Raw genomic sequence first — 14,586 nt, forward strand, 5'->3', positions numbered from 1 at the left:
TGAAAGCACTAAGGACTGAAACCAGCTCAAATGTTCTTGAATAAAACGTGTTACAGTGATGTACACATGTACAAATACGTCATGTACGAAAAAGCCTTTTTTAGAGGTGTTTTGAAAGTTCAGAGCCACCGTACAAGTAAATAGCTTACAGATAGTACGTTTAGAAAATGCGGCACAGATTCATGCTATTTGGCGTTTTAGATTCTTTCGAACATGTAGCTGCTGCTTGTCAATCAGATGCGTCTGCGCTCGTTCTTGCTGTCAATTGCGGGGGGAAAATGATCGATGAAAAGTTTATGATAAACCGCTGAGTTTTACTCAACTGTAGAGGAAGAGTTGCCATCAGAGTCAGATTTTCATACAAAACCTGCATTGAGCTGACTTTATGGCTAACAGAGCTGAATATAAAGACAGAATGAGCCGCTGGTCGAGAGCCTCTATGACTGGATTCACCTCTCCCCGCGCTCGTCATAATCAATATGAATATTTCGATCAAACTGAATACATCTTACATCAACAACACATGACAAGCAACGTGTTGATAATAACAAATAATCAGATTACAAACAACTGTTTACACTTGTTGTAAAATGGAGTAATAAGTTAAGATCCCCTGCTATCTCTACACAACAAAGAGACAGAGCTGGAAAGGTTTACATAGTTAATATTTTTCCTGAGGCGATTTAAAGCAAAATACACAATGACACTCAATCAAACACATCTACAATGATAAGGAACATGGTTACTTACTGACTTATTAACGCACAGCAATACCACTTGAAGAAATGACAGACTTTGAAGGAATAAACAGTGTGAAGAGAGATCCATTATAGTGCAGTGGGCAAGTCTGAACAAGTTCCGCCCACGCGTGCGCAGCACGCAAGTCTGTACAATTACGTAATTTATCGGCTTAAAGATATCAGCCGAATTTAGACATCGAATCGATAACGATAGTCCTAAAAATAGCATTTATCGGCCGATACCGATATGGCCGCCAATATATTGTGCATCCCTAATATATATATATATATATATACTATTACTAACCAGCAATGATAGGTGAGCAAAATAAAAATTGAAAGAGGATACTTTTATTAGGCCTTTCATGAGTCTAATAATCTCAAAGTCACACTTAAAAAGAAGGTCCAAAAACCTGCATTTATAAATGAAGAATGTTTTGCAAAGCATAAAAGGTTGTTAACCAGGTAATGCTGTGTACAATTTGTTTTAGTTACACCAAATTTAACTTGTTTATTGTAAAAAGGGTTTAAATGGATATTGACATGAGACATTCTGTATTATGCATTACGTATTATGAGTCATGAGTAGGGCCAGAAAGAATCTGTCAACGTTTTTTGCTATTTCTGCGAAGAATATTGATAAAAATCTGTGGATTTCTGCCAAAATATTTTGGGAGTATCATAACTAAAACCTAAATATGTGAAACAAAAAATATTATCTTTTAAACTTTTATTTAATGTTTAAAATGCAAATCCAATTAGATACACTTTATTTGATAAACAAAGCAAGTCACTCATATAATATTTCTACTAAAAGACAAAAAAATATTACTGTAAAAACTGCATTGTACATAAATCAGATAAACATTTTCATATTAGTCAATAATATTACTGTATTTAATTTAAAAAGTGAATAAATATATATTTACACAAGTAAATAAAATAGAATTAATGATCTGCTCGACATTATGTGTTATGAGTCATGTACATGAGTATATGCAATTGTATAAACATGCTCAGTGTTTTCAATAACTTTCACAAAATTGACAAGTTCTCCTCAGTATCAACTTTTAATCTCAGGAATTCTTTTGATGGAGACACATCATTAATCATTTTAACTGAAGTTCTTTAATTTTGGGGAGAATTAGAAAAGAAATGTAACTTTCTTATTTTTCTAATTCCTGTGAATTAAATTATTTTAAAATAAACAAGGTCTGAGCTGATTATATGACCACGGGTATGCTCAGTCCAGAAAGACTAGGACCTCCATGCAAAAATGAATGGCCTATCATCCGGCCATCCATCTGGAACAGGTTGCTGTCCAGTAGTACAGCAGATGCAGAAGGTACACGGTGGTTTTTTTCCCCCTCAAAAAAGGCTGTAGTAGATGAACCTAAAAAATCCAATCAGTAAGAATTAACTAATAGTACTAGTTGTATAAAATCTGTAACAGCCCAAAAGCAAAAGAGACATAAAACATCAAATCACATCTGTAAAATTCTAAACAAATGTTTTCTCTGTATGCACTGTGGTGGTACCAGTCAGCATCGATCTGCATTGCCCACCAGTAAATAGAAGATAATGTTATGAACATTTTACATCTTATCAGGTGTGCAAAAGGCTTCTCAAGTACAGTGCACGAAATCATACAGAAAAAGGTCAGGGTTACAGGCAGTGTTGACGAAAATTAACTTTATATATATATATATATATATATATATATATATATATATATATATGTATATACACATATATATATATATATATATATATATATATATATATATATATATATATATATATATATGTATATATGTGTGTGTGCGTGTGTGTGTGTGTGTGTGTGTGTGTGCACATGTAACCGAACTGCAACCAATTACAAACCCAAATTTAAAGTGAAGCCAGTCTTCAGTTTTTGCATCATCATTGACAAAATATGGCGGTTAACTCCCTTGCCACAACAGCTGCATCTCCTAAAAAAAAATACAAAATGAAGCAAGTTCGTTGCACAAACTGTACAGACTATAAGCGATTCAAATGATTTTAATAATAAAAAAGGAGTACCAGTCAATCTATATTTCAATGGAGTGGACCAATTAGCACTGTTCATTTTATAAAATGAAACCAGGGTACTATCTTGTTCATCCATAGTATCAAACTGGTTGATGAGTAATGATAGAGATGGACAGTGTGAATTGATGGAGAGCAACTCATCACAGAACATTCGAGATGATTTGAATGGGTCAATTTCATTTTTCCATGCTGAAATCAAATGAACAATTTATCTAAATACCATTTTACAAGCATAGTTGAATAACAATACAAAAAAGATGAAAGAATAAATGAATAAAGATGCACTTATCATTTTACAGTACAACAGCACTAAAAAAAAATTAAATGTGTTGTGTCTAACCTGCAGACAGGGATGTTGAAGATTGTGCAGTTGAGGGTCCTGGCAATTCTTCTGTATTTAAAGTGAATGAAGAATCATTGTCACCAAAAGTCCTTTCTCTAAAACAGGCAAGACACAAACAATTTCAATTTTGTTCATTAAGCCACTTCAAAAATTTTCATGCATATTAAAAGCATTTGCCCAGTTTCATAGACAAGGCTTAGACCCTAGTGCCAGACAAAGTCTGGATGTAACTTACAATGACATACTGTTTATAGTCATTAATGTCAAAAGTCACCAGTAATGATTTTCTCAAAGCAAGGCTTATAAAAGCTGCATACATCAAATCTAATAATGTCTACTACTGACCCAGTTTATGAAACCAACACATTAATTTAAATTTAAGACAGTCCACCAGAAAATTATTTTGTTAATTTTTTACCCTACATTCCATCTGATCTTTGTACATCTCCCTCGAGATATATACAACCAAAACAAACTGTGCAAACTAATCCTTTAGTATTAAAGGCATGTCATCCTACAATTTTTAGCATAACTTTACCCTTCACCACACATGCTTGCATGAAAAGGCAAGACATCAGTTGGGAAAGAGATCTGGCAAATTGGACAAATCTGTAAAAAGTAAAAATAAATTAAACAATGTTTGTAGCAAATTTGTTGAAGAACATACATATTCTACCCCATAAAAAGATTCTAAAATATTAAGAATAGTCTCAAATTTTTAATAGCTTCAAACACATTCTTTATGGAACCACAAATTGGGTATATTCAAATATAGTGAGTATACCCAAATACAAGAAATAGGCTTTGATCAAAGACCTGTAATGATGGTTCTAAGATGGGGTGAAGTGAGCTTGGCTGGTCAACAGTTTCGATTACATTTTCGTCTACATCATCATCTAGAATGGTCATATCATTTGAAGACTCCTAATAAAAGTAATCAAAATGCATTGGCATTGTAAATAAATAATATTGATAGAAAAATAAAACCATAATACTGTATGACTTACTGTCTCAGCTTCTTTACACTCTTCAATGTGTAAGGGCAGCAATGGCAGTGGTATTTTCTTACCACATTTCATACAGCTGGACTGTGGCATCTTAGCAAACTCCACAGAATCATAAGGTAATGGTTCAGTGGAAAGCTGTTCCTGTAATGGAACTACAAACAGCATGTTCTTTCCATTATTTGACACTGATTTTAGGAGTCGAGTTGAGTATCCATCAGCATCTGTGGGAATTATAGACAGCTTACGCCGCCCACCACCACCTAATGGCAAAATCAATTGAGAATCACATTCAGGACTACTGTTGCCTTCTTGGGCTAGCAATATTGTTATAAATGTGTCACCTAAAATTTTGGACAGAAATGTTCTATAAAGCTCTGTTTACCACTGGAAAACTGAAGTAGGGCATGCCATAATCTTAGAACATGGCAGAGAAACATGTCCTTGACTAAAAAGTTTAAACTAATGAAGCTTATTACTAAATTATTAACGCCAACAAAGCACATACCAGTTTCATTAATTTACAAAAGTGCAAAGTTATTGCAAATGCACACAAATCATTTTTTGTTTATATGTAACATGCAAAACATAAATACCTGTAGACTGTAAAACATCCAGCCACCCTGAAGTGTTTTTAATTTGGGAAACTCTCCTTCAAGCAGACTGACAATCTTAAGAATGAAACAAAATTCATCATTTAGTTTTTTTTTTTTTTTTCCAACAGATATAAAACTCCCATCAATTCCTAGTATTATAGTAACATTTGCAATTACCTCACTGTGTTTAAAATTATCTGGAACAGTTAAAAGCCTTTTTCCAAGTCCAGCATGGACAAGCTCAAGGTCTTCATCTCCTTTTGATGTGAAGGGTGTGGGTTCAGAGAGGACATGGATTTGAAAATCAGTTTTTTTAATGTTTCCAGGTTTGGCCACAGAAAAATCTCTGTCCCAAACATACTTGGGAATTGCCTATAGTGACAAAAGGGCAAAATGAATAAACATATTAATAATAAGAAACATTTTTTGCATGACACAAAAAGTTGTGTTTTACAGTAAACATGAAAAATTACCTTTTTAAGGCTTGCCTTACCATGTTTTCAGGCTCTGCAGGCAAAGGAATGGTCCCACTTGAGATGCTTTCTCTCATTGGTCTACTACCACTAGCTAGTGCATTTCTTTACAAAGATGGAGTAAGGCCCCTGGCTAATACATCGATCAGAGCTTTTGCTGCTATTTCTACTTCTGATGACAGTGCCTGTAAGACAAATACCAATTATACCTTTTATCATTTGTTATCTTCATAGTCCGCGATCAACACTGCCGACCCCCACCCCGCCCGTTCCTTACAGTCGGCGATCATCTCCTCTCTCCACCCCCCATACCCACCCACACCCAAAACGGCATTACGCTCTCCCGGTCTTCACTTTAGTACGCGATCGATTCCACCTCCAAATTAGTCCTTGATCAAATTTATAGCTGAGCTCCCTTGAATGACAATCCTAGAATCGACCATGACAGAAGCCATGCTATTTTACACGACCATCCCGTTCTTCACTCGCCATGTTGGCTTTATAACGGACTTAATTTACGTTATAAAGTTTACATTATAAACAACAGCAGCCATTGCTTTAACAAACGTTTGATACTTAATCTTTGCATACATAAACCACTATAGAAATCAAGTAACCACTTACCCGCGCATCCCGCTCTTCACCTGCCATGCTAAATAGAGGAGTATTCTTCTTCTTAGAGGATCATCTCCGTTAATTAGGTCAGACTGCGCAAATGGAGCGCACAGTGAAGCGCTTCGGTCATTCCCACGTTCTCAGGGAGTTGTGATTGGTTGAACAGTAAGCTCGCATCTTATTGGCTACAGGGCACGAGTGACTCACGTGGGAGGTGTGTGCTGACAGGAAAGTCTCAAAAATGCACACACTCGTATTCAGGGTGAGTCGTACGTGAGAGAGGATTTGCACATTCTCATTCAGGATGAACTCGTGAATTTTAAACATTCAAAACTTTTTGTACACTCTTATATATTTGCAAATGGTGTTTTGCATTTGTGAAATGTATTTTATGAAAATGTATTTTTATTTTGTGCATGTGAATTGTTTTTGTGAGTATAAATAAATATTTTACGCATGTGAATTTGGCTACGCATGTGTACATCGTGTCTTTTGCGTGACTTATTATTGAGTCTAATCTCTCTCCATAGAAAAACACTTTTTATCAGATCTGGACTCCGTTGCTTGAATATGTAGGTCCTAGGATTTCAGGTACATTTTTGCAAAACCTTAGATCACCATAAACTTTGGTTAATTTATGTACTTTTCTATTTTTATTATTACTCTGTATTTTTATGTCTTCTTTTTGATTTTGATTTTCATTATGTGCTGTGATGCTAAGAAATTTCTTGGTTGTAAGCTGTTGTCATTGTTCTGTTCTTTTTTGTTTTGTTAAAATAAAGACAAAAAAATGTATTTCGAAGAATTCCAGTTTGTCAGCAGCTAGTGTCGGCGCATAAAACATTCCTTTGCATAGTGGTTTGGTTGTCTAGGAGTATGATTCTCATTCATGCCGTGAGAAATCCCAGCTGATAGTGTTGCCATATAAAGTTGCTGTTTTGCAGTGGCTCGTTGATCTAGGGGTATGATTCTCGCTTAGGGTGCCCTTGATTCGTTAGAGAAAGTTTTCTGACTATCTGATGCTTCTGACAGCATGTGAAATAAAATCAATTTAGTGGCTCGTTGGTCTAGGGGTATGATTCGCGCATTGGGTGTGAAAGGTCCTGGTTTCAAATCCCGGACGAGCCCTTGCAGATGTTGTGTGTTTTATAGGGCACTATGTCTATCATTAAAATGTCTTTCGAAGACTGCTGTTTTGCAGTGGCTCGGTCGTCTAGGGGTATGATTCTCACTTAGGGTGCCCTTGATTCGTTAGGGAAAGATTTCTGACTATCTGACGCCTTGTGAAATGCTCTCAATTTAGTGGTTCATTGGTCTATCTGTATGATTCTCGCTTCGATCGCGAGAGGACCCGGGTTCAATTCTCGGATGAGCCCTTGCAGGTGTACTGTGTTTTACAGGGCATTATATCTTTCGTAAAAACGTCTTTCAAAGAATTCCAATTTGTCAGCAGATAGTGTCGCCACATAAAATATTTCTTGCATAGTGGCTTGCTGGTCTAGGAGTATGATTCTCGTTCATGCCATGAGAAATCCTAGGTTCAAATTTCAGTTGAACCCTTACAGTTGTCTGCTGTTTTGTAAGGGCGTTGTGGCTTACACAGAGGCCTTTTTCTGAGAATGCCGGTTTGTCAGCAGATAGTGTTGCCATGTAAAGTTACTGTTTTGCAGTGGCTCGTTGGTCTAGGGGTATGATTCTGGCTTAGGGTGCCCTTGAATCGTCAGAGAAAGTTTTCTGACTATCTGATGCTTCTGACGCCATGTGAAATTTTATTACAGTAGTGGCTCGTTGGTCTAGGGGTGGGATTCTCGCTTTGGGTGTGAGAGGTCCCGGGTTCAAATCCCAGACGAGCCCTTGCAGGTGTCATGTGTTTTACAGGGCACTATGACTTTCATTAAAATGTCTTTCGAACAATTCCAGTTTGTCAGCAGATAGTGTCGCCACATAAAACATTCCTTTGCATAGTGGCTTGCTGGTCTAGGAGTATGATTTTCGTTCATGCAATGAGAAATCCCGTATTCAAATTTCGGTTGAGCCCTTACATTTGTCTGCTGTTTTGTAAGGTCTACGGGCTTACACAGAGGCCTTTTTTCTGAGAATGCCAGTTCATCAGCAGATAGTTTTGCCATGTAAAGTGGCTGTTACAGTAGCTAGTTGGTTTAGGGGTATGATTCTCGCTTAGGGTGCCATTGATTCGTTAGAGAAAGGTTTCTGACTATCTGATGGTTCTGACGCCATGTGAAGTTTTATCAATGTAGTGGCTCGTTGGCCTAGGGGTATGATTCTCGCTTTGGTTGAGAGAGGTCCCGGGTTCATATCCTGGACGAGCCCTTGCAGGTATCATGTGTTTTACAGGGCACTTTGACTTTCATTAAAATGTCTTTCGAAGAATTCCAGTTTGTCAGCAGATAGTGTCGCCACATAAAACATTCCTTTCTATAGTGGCTTGCTGGTCTAGGCGTATGATTTTCGTTCATGCAATGAGAAATCCCAGATTCAGATTTCGGTTGAGCCCTTACACTTGTCTGCTGTTTTGTAAGGTTGTTGTGGCTTACACAGAGGCCTTTTTTCTGAGAATGCCAGTTTGTCAGCAGATAGTGTTGCCATATAAAGTTGCTGTTTTGCAGTGGCTCGGTGGTCTAGGGGTATGATTCTCACTTAGGGTGCCCTTGATTCGTTAGAGAAAGATTTCTGACCATCTGACGTCTTGTGAAATTCTCTCAATTTAGTGGCTCATTGGTCTATGGGTATGATTCTCGCTTCGGTTGCGAGAGGACCCGGGTTCAGTTCCTGGATTAGCCCTTGCAGGTGTACTGTGTTTTACAGGGCATTATGTCTTTCGGAAAAACGTCTTTCAAAGATTTCCAATTTGTCAGCAGATAGTGTCGCCACATAAAATATTTCTTGCATAGTGGCTTGCTGTTCTAGGAGTTTGATTCTCGTTCATGTCATGAGAAATCCTAGGTTCAAATTTCAGTTGAACCCTTACAGTTGTCTTTTGTTTTGTAAGGGCGTTGTGGCTTACACAGAGGCCTTTTTTCTGAGAATGCCGGTTTGTCAGCAGATAGTGTTGCCATGTAAAGAGGCTGTTTTGCAGTTGCTCGTTGGTCTACGGGCATGATTCTCGCTTAAGATGCGAGAGGTCTCGTTTTCAAATCCTGGACGAACCATTGCAGAAGTCCCGGGTCCAAATGAAGCAAAAGCCCTGCTTCAATGTTTGTTAGATAAGGATTTCTGACCATCTGTTGCTTCAGCTGTCTTGTAAAATATTCAAGCTTTTCTGGCTCGTTGGTCTAGGGGTATGATTCTCGCTTAGGGTGCGAGAGGTCCCGGGTTCAGATCCCGGACGAGCCCTTGCAGTTATTCTTTTGTTTTACAGGGCATTATGGCTTTCATAAAAAATGTTTGTCGAAGAATTCCAGTTTGTCAGCAGATAGTGTCGGCACATAAAGCATTCCTTTGCATAGTGGTTTGGTTGTCTAGGACTATGATTCTCGTTCATGCCGTGAGAAATCCCAGATACAAATTTCGGTTGAGCCCTTACAGTTGTCTGCTGTTTTGTAAGGGCGTTGTGGCTTACACAGAGGCCTTTTTTCTGAGAATGCCTGTTCGTCAGCTGATAGTGTTGACATATAAAGTTACTGTTTTGCAGTGGCTCGTTGGTCTAGGTGTATGATTCTCGCTTCGGGTGTGAGAGGTCCCGGGTTCAAATCCCGGACGAGCCCTTACAGGTGTTATGTGTTTTACAGGGCACTATGTCTTTCATTAAAATGTCTTTCGAAGAATTCCAGTTTGTCAGCAGATAGTGTCGCCACATAAAACAATCCTTTGCATAGTGGCTTGCTGGTCTAGGAGTTTGATTCTCGTTCATGCCATGAGAAATCCTAGGTTCAAATTTCAGTTGAACCCTTACAGTTGTCTTTTGTTTTGTAAGGGCGTTGTGGCTTACACAGAGGCCTTTTTTCTGAGAATGCCGGTTTGTCAGCAGATAGTGTTGCCATGTAAAGTGGCTGTTTTGCAGTTGCTCGTTGGTCTACGGGCATAATTCTCGCATAAGGTGCGAGAGCTCCCGTTTTCAAATCCTGGACGAACCATTGCAGAAGTCCCGGGTCCAAATGAAGCAAAAGCCCTGCTTCAATGTTTGTTAGATAAGGATTTCTGACCATCTGTTGCTTCTGATGTCTTGTGAAATATTCAAACTTTTGTGGCTCGTTGGTCTAGGGGTATGAATCTCGCTTAGGGTGTGAGAGGTCTCGGGTTTAAATCCCAGACGAGTTCTTGCAGTTATTCTGTTGTTTTACAGGGCACTATGTCTTTCATTAAAATGTCTTTCGAAGAATTCCAGTTTGTCAGCAGATAGTGTCGCCACATAAAATATTTCTTGCATAGTGGCTTGCTGTTCTAGGAGTTTGATTCTCGTTCATGCCATGAGAAATCCTAGGTTCAAATTTCAGTTGAACCCTTACAGTTGTCTTTTGTTTTGTAAGGGCGTTGTGGCTTACACAGAGGCCTTTTTTCTGAGAATGCCGGTTTGTCAGCAGATAGTGTTGCCATGTAAAGTGGCTGTTTTGCAGTTGCTCGTTGGTCTACAGGCTTGATTCTCGCATAAGGTGCGAGAGGTCCCGTTTTCAAATCCTGGACGAACCATTGCAGAAGTCCTGGGTCCAAATGAAGCAAAAGCCCTGCTTCAATGTTTGTTAGATAAGGATTTCTGACCATCTGTTGCTTCAGATGTCTTGTGAAATATTCAAGCTTTGTGGCTCGTTGGTCTAGGGGTATGATTCTCGCTTAGGGTGCGAGAGGTCCTGGGTTCAAATCCTGGACGAGCCCTTGCAGTTATTTTGTTGTTTTGCAGGGCATTATGGCTTTCATAAAAAACATTTTTCGAAGAATTCCAGTTTGTCAGCAGATAGTGTCGCCACATAAAACATTCCTTTGCATAGTGGCTTGCTGGTCTAGGAGTATGATTTTCGTTCATGCAATGAAAAATCCCAGATTCAAATTTCGGTTGAGCCCTTACAGTTGTCTGCTATTTTGTAAGGTCGTTGTGGCTTACACAGAGGCCTTTTTTTTGAGAATGCCAGTTCGTCAGCAGATAGTGTTGCCATATAAAGTTGCTGTTTTGCAGTGGCTCGGTCGTCTAGGGGTATGATTCTCACTTAGGGTGCCCTTGATTCGTTAGGGAAAGATTTCTGACTATCTGACGCCTTGTGAAATTCTCTCAATTTAGTGGTTCATTGGTCTATCTGAATGATTCTCGCTTCGATTGCGAGAGGACCCGGGTTCAATTCTCGGATGAGCCCTTGCAGGTGTACTGTGTTTTACAGGGCATTATATCTTTCGTAAAAACGTCTTTCAAAGAATTCCAATTTGTCAGCAGATAGTGTCGCCACATAAAATATTTCTTGCATAGTGGCTTGCTGGTCTAGGAGTATGATTCTCGTTCATGCCATGAGAAATCCTAGGTTCAAATTTCAGTTGAACCCTTACAGTTGTCTTTTGTTTTGTAAGGGCGTTGTGGCTTACACAGAGGCCTTTTTCTGAGAATGCCGGTTTGTCAGCAGATAGTGTTGCCATGTAAAGTTACTGTTTTGCAGTGGCTCGTTGGTCTAGGGGTATGATTCTCGCTTAGGGTGCGAGAGGTCCCGGGTTCAAATCCTGGACGAGCCCTTGCAGTTATTTTGTTGTTTTGCAGGGCATTATGGCTTTCATAAAAAACATTTTTTGAAGAATTCCAGTTTGTCAGCAGATAGTGTCGCCACATAAAACATTCCTTTGCATAGTGGCTTGCTGGTCTAGGAGTATGATTTTCGTTCATGCAATGAAAAATCCCAGATTCAAATTTCGGTTGAGCCCTTACAGTTGTCTGCTATTTTGTAAGGTCGTTGTGGCTTACACAGAGGCCTTTTTTTTGAGAATGCCAGTTCGTCAGCAGATAGTGTTGCCATATAAAGTTGCTGTTTTGCAGTGGCTCGGTCGTCTAGGGGTATGATTCTCACTTAGGGTGCCCTTGATTCGTTAGGGAAAGATTTCTGACTATCTGACGCCTTGTGAAATTCTCTCAATTTAGTGGTTCATTGGTCTATCTGAATGATTCTCGCTTCGATTGCGAGAGGACCCGGGTTCAATTCTCGGATGAGCCCTTGCTGGTGTACTGTGTTTTACAGGGCATTATATCTTTCGTAAAAACGTCTTTCAAAGAATTCCAATTTGTCAGCAGATAGTGTCGCCACATAAAATATTTCTTGCATAGTGGCTTGCTGGTCTAGGAGTATGATTCTCGTTCATGCCATGAGAAATCCTAGGTTCAAATTTCAGTTGAACCCTTACAGTTGTCTTTTGTTTTGTAAGGGCGTTGTGGCTTACACAGAGGCCTTTTTCTGAGAATGCCGGTTTGTCAGCAGATAGTGTTGCCATGTAAAGTTACTGTTTTGCAGTGGCTCGTTGGTCTAGGGGTATGATTCTGGCTTAGGGTGCCCTTGATTCGTCCGAGAAAGTTTTCTGACTATCTGATGCTTCTGACGCCATGTGAACTTTTATCTTAGTAGTGGCTCGTTGGTCTAGGGGTATGATTCTCGCTTTGGGTGTGAGAGGTCCTGGGTTCAAATCCCGGACGAGCCCTTGCAGGTGTCATGTGTTTTACAGGGCACTATGACTTTCATTAAAATGTCTTTCGAAGAATTCCAGTTTGTCAGCAGATAGTGTCGCCACATAAAACATTTCTTTGCATAGTGGCTTGCTGGTCTAGGAGTATGATTTTTGTTCATGCAATGAGAAATCCCAGATTCAAATTTCGGTTGAGCCCTTACATTTTTCTGCTGTTTTGTAAGGTCTACGGGCTTACACAGAGGCCTTTTTTCTGAGAATGCCAGTTCATCAGCAGATAGTTTTGCCATGTAAAGTGGCTGTTACAGTAGCTAGTTGGTTTAGGGGTATGATTCTCGCTTAAGGTGCCATTGATTCGTTAGAGAAAGTTTTCTGACTATCTGATGGTTCTGACGCCATGTGAAGTTTTATCAATGTAGTGGTTGCCATATAAAGTTACTGTTTTGCAGTGGCTCGTTGGTCTAGGGGTATGAATCTCGCTTAGGGTGTGAGAGGTCCCGGGTTTAAATCCCAGACGAGTTCTTGCAGTTATTCTGTTGTTTTACAGGGCACTATGTCTTTCATTAAAATGTCTTTCGAAGAATTCCAGTTTGTCAGCAGATAGTGTCGCCACATAAAATATTTCTTGCATAGTGGCTTGCTGTTCTAGGAGTTTGATTCTCGTTCATGCCATGAGAAATCCTAGGTTCAAATTTCAGTTGAACCCTTACAGTTGTCTTTTGTTTTGTAAGGGCGTTGTGGCTTACACAGAGGCCTTTTTTCTGAGAATGCCGGTTTGTCAGCAGATAGTGTTGCCATGTAAAGTGGCTGTTTTGCAGTTGCTCGTTGGTCTACAGGCTTGATTCTCGCATAAGGTGCGAGAGGTCCCGTTTTCAAATCCTGGACGAACCATTGCAGAAGTCCTGGGTCCAAATGAAGCAAAAGCCCTGCTTCAATGTTTGTTAGATAAGGATTTCTGACCATCTGTTGCTTCAGATGTCTTGTGAAATATTCAAGCTTTTGTGGCTCGTTGGTCTAGGGGTATGATTCTCGTTTAGGGTGTGAGAGGTCCCGGGTTCAAATCCTGGACGAGCCCTTGCAGTTATTTTGTTGTTTTACAGGGCATTATGGCTTTCATAAAAAACATTTTTCGAAGAATTCCAGTTTGTCAGCAGATAGTGTCGCCACATAAAACATTCCTTTGCATAGTGGCTTGCTGGTCTAGGAGTATGATTTTCGTTCATGCAATGAAAAATCCCAGATTCAAATTTCGGTTGAGCCCTTACAGTTGTCTGCTGTTTTGTAAGGTCGTTGTGGCTTACACAGAGGCCTTTTTTTTGAGAATGCCAGTTCGTCAGCAGATAGTGTTGCCATATAAAGTTGCTGTTTTGCAGTGGCTCGGTCGTCTAGGGGTATGATTCTCACTTAGGGTGCCCTTGATTCGTTAGAGAAAGATTTCTGACTATCTGACGCCTTGTGAAATTCTCTCAATTTAGTGGTTCATTGGTCTATCTGTATGATTCTCGCTTCGATTGCGAGAGGACCCGGGTTCAATTCTCGGATGAGCCCTTGCAGGTGTACTGTGTTTTACAGGGCATTATATCTTTCGTAAAAACGTCTTTCAAAGAATTCCAATTTGTCAGCAGATAGTGTCGCCACATAAAATATTTCTTGCATAGTGGCTTGCTGGTCTAGGAGTATGATTCTCGTTCATGCTATGAGAAATCCTAGGTTCAAATTTCAGTTGAACCCTTACAGTTGTCTTTTGTTTTGTAAGGGCGTTGTGGCTTACACAGAGGCCTTTTTCTGAGAATGCCGGTTTGTCAGCAGATAGTGTTGCCATGTAAAGTTACTGTTTTGCAGTGGCTCGTTGGTCTAGGGGTATGATTCTGGCTTAGGGTGCCCTTGATTCGTCAGAGAAAGTTTTCTGACTATCTGATGCTTCTGACGCCATGTGAAATTTTATCACAGTAGTGGCTCGTTGGTCTAGGGGTATGATTCTCGCTTTGGGTGTGAGGGGTCCCGGGTTCAAATCCCGGACGAGCCCTTGCAGTTATTTTGTTGTTTTACAGGGCATTATGGCTTTCATTAAAATGTCTTTCGAAGAATTCCAGTTTGTCAGCAGATAGTGTCGCCACATAAAACATTACTTTGCAT

General features: G+C 39.5%; 3 protein-coding genes, 1 long non-coding RNA gene and 3 other non-coding genes across 7 annotated transcripts in view; 5 read left to right on the forward strand and 2 right to left on the reverse strand.

The window, feature by feature from the left end:
• LOC796311 (zinc finger MYM-type protein 1) overlaps nucleotides 1-14,586 on the forward strand; it is an 854,498-nt gene that overhangs the window by 747,081 nt on the left and 92,831 nt on the right. The window lies entirely within an intron of this gene.
• The window catches only part of LOC148682203 (uncharacterized), a 429,467-nt gene that overhangs the window by 347,236 nt on the left and 67,645 nt on the right, over nucleotides 1-14,586 (reverse strand). The gene's annotated exons all lie outside the window — the stretch shown is intronic.
• zgc:113135 overlaps nucleotides 1-14,586 on the forward strand; it is a 1,020,739-nt gene that overhangs the window by 288,617 nt on the left and 717,536 nt on the right. The gene's annotated exons all lie outside the window — the stretch shown is intronic.
• The window catches only part of LOC101886882 (gastrula zinc finger protein XlCGF57.1-like), a 513,813-nt gene that overhangs the window by 91,711 nt on the left and 407,516 nt on the right, over nucleotides 1-14,586 (reverse strand). The window lies entirely within an intron of this gene.
• Nucleotides 9,498-9,569, forward strand: trnap-cgg (transfer RNA proline (anticodon CGG)). Its single transcript has one exon. It is a non-coding gene; the product is annotated as a tRNA-Pro (tRNA).
• trnap-ugg (transfer RNA proline (anticodon UGG)) lies at nucleotides 12,394-12,465 on the forward strand. Its single transcript has one exon. It is a non-coding gene; the product is annotated as a tRNA-Pro (tRNA).
• On the forward strand, nucleotides 14,405-14,476 carry trnap-ugg (transfer RNA proline (anticodon UGG)). Its single transcript has one exon. It is a non-coding gene; the product is annotated as a tRNA-Pro (tRNA).

This window comes from Danio rerio, chromosome 4 (assembly GCF_052040795.2).
Source record: "Danio rerio strain M-AB ecotype USA chromosome 4, GRCz13ab, whole genome shotgun sequence".
In the NCBI taxonomy this organism is placed as follows: domain Eukaryota; kingdom Metazoa; phylum Chordata; class Actinopteri; order Cypriniformes; family Danionidae; genus Danio; species Danio rerio.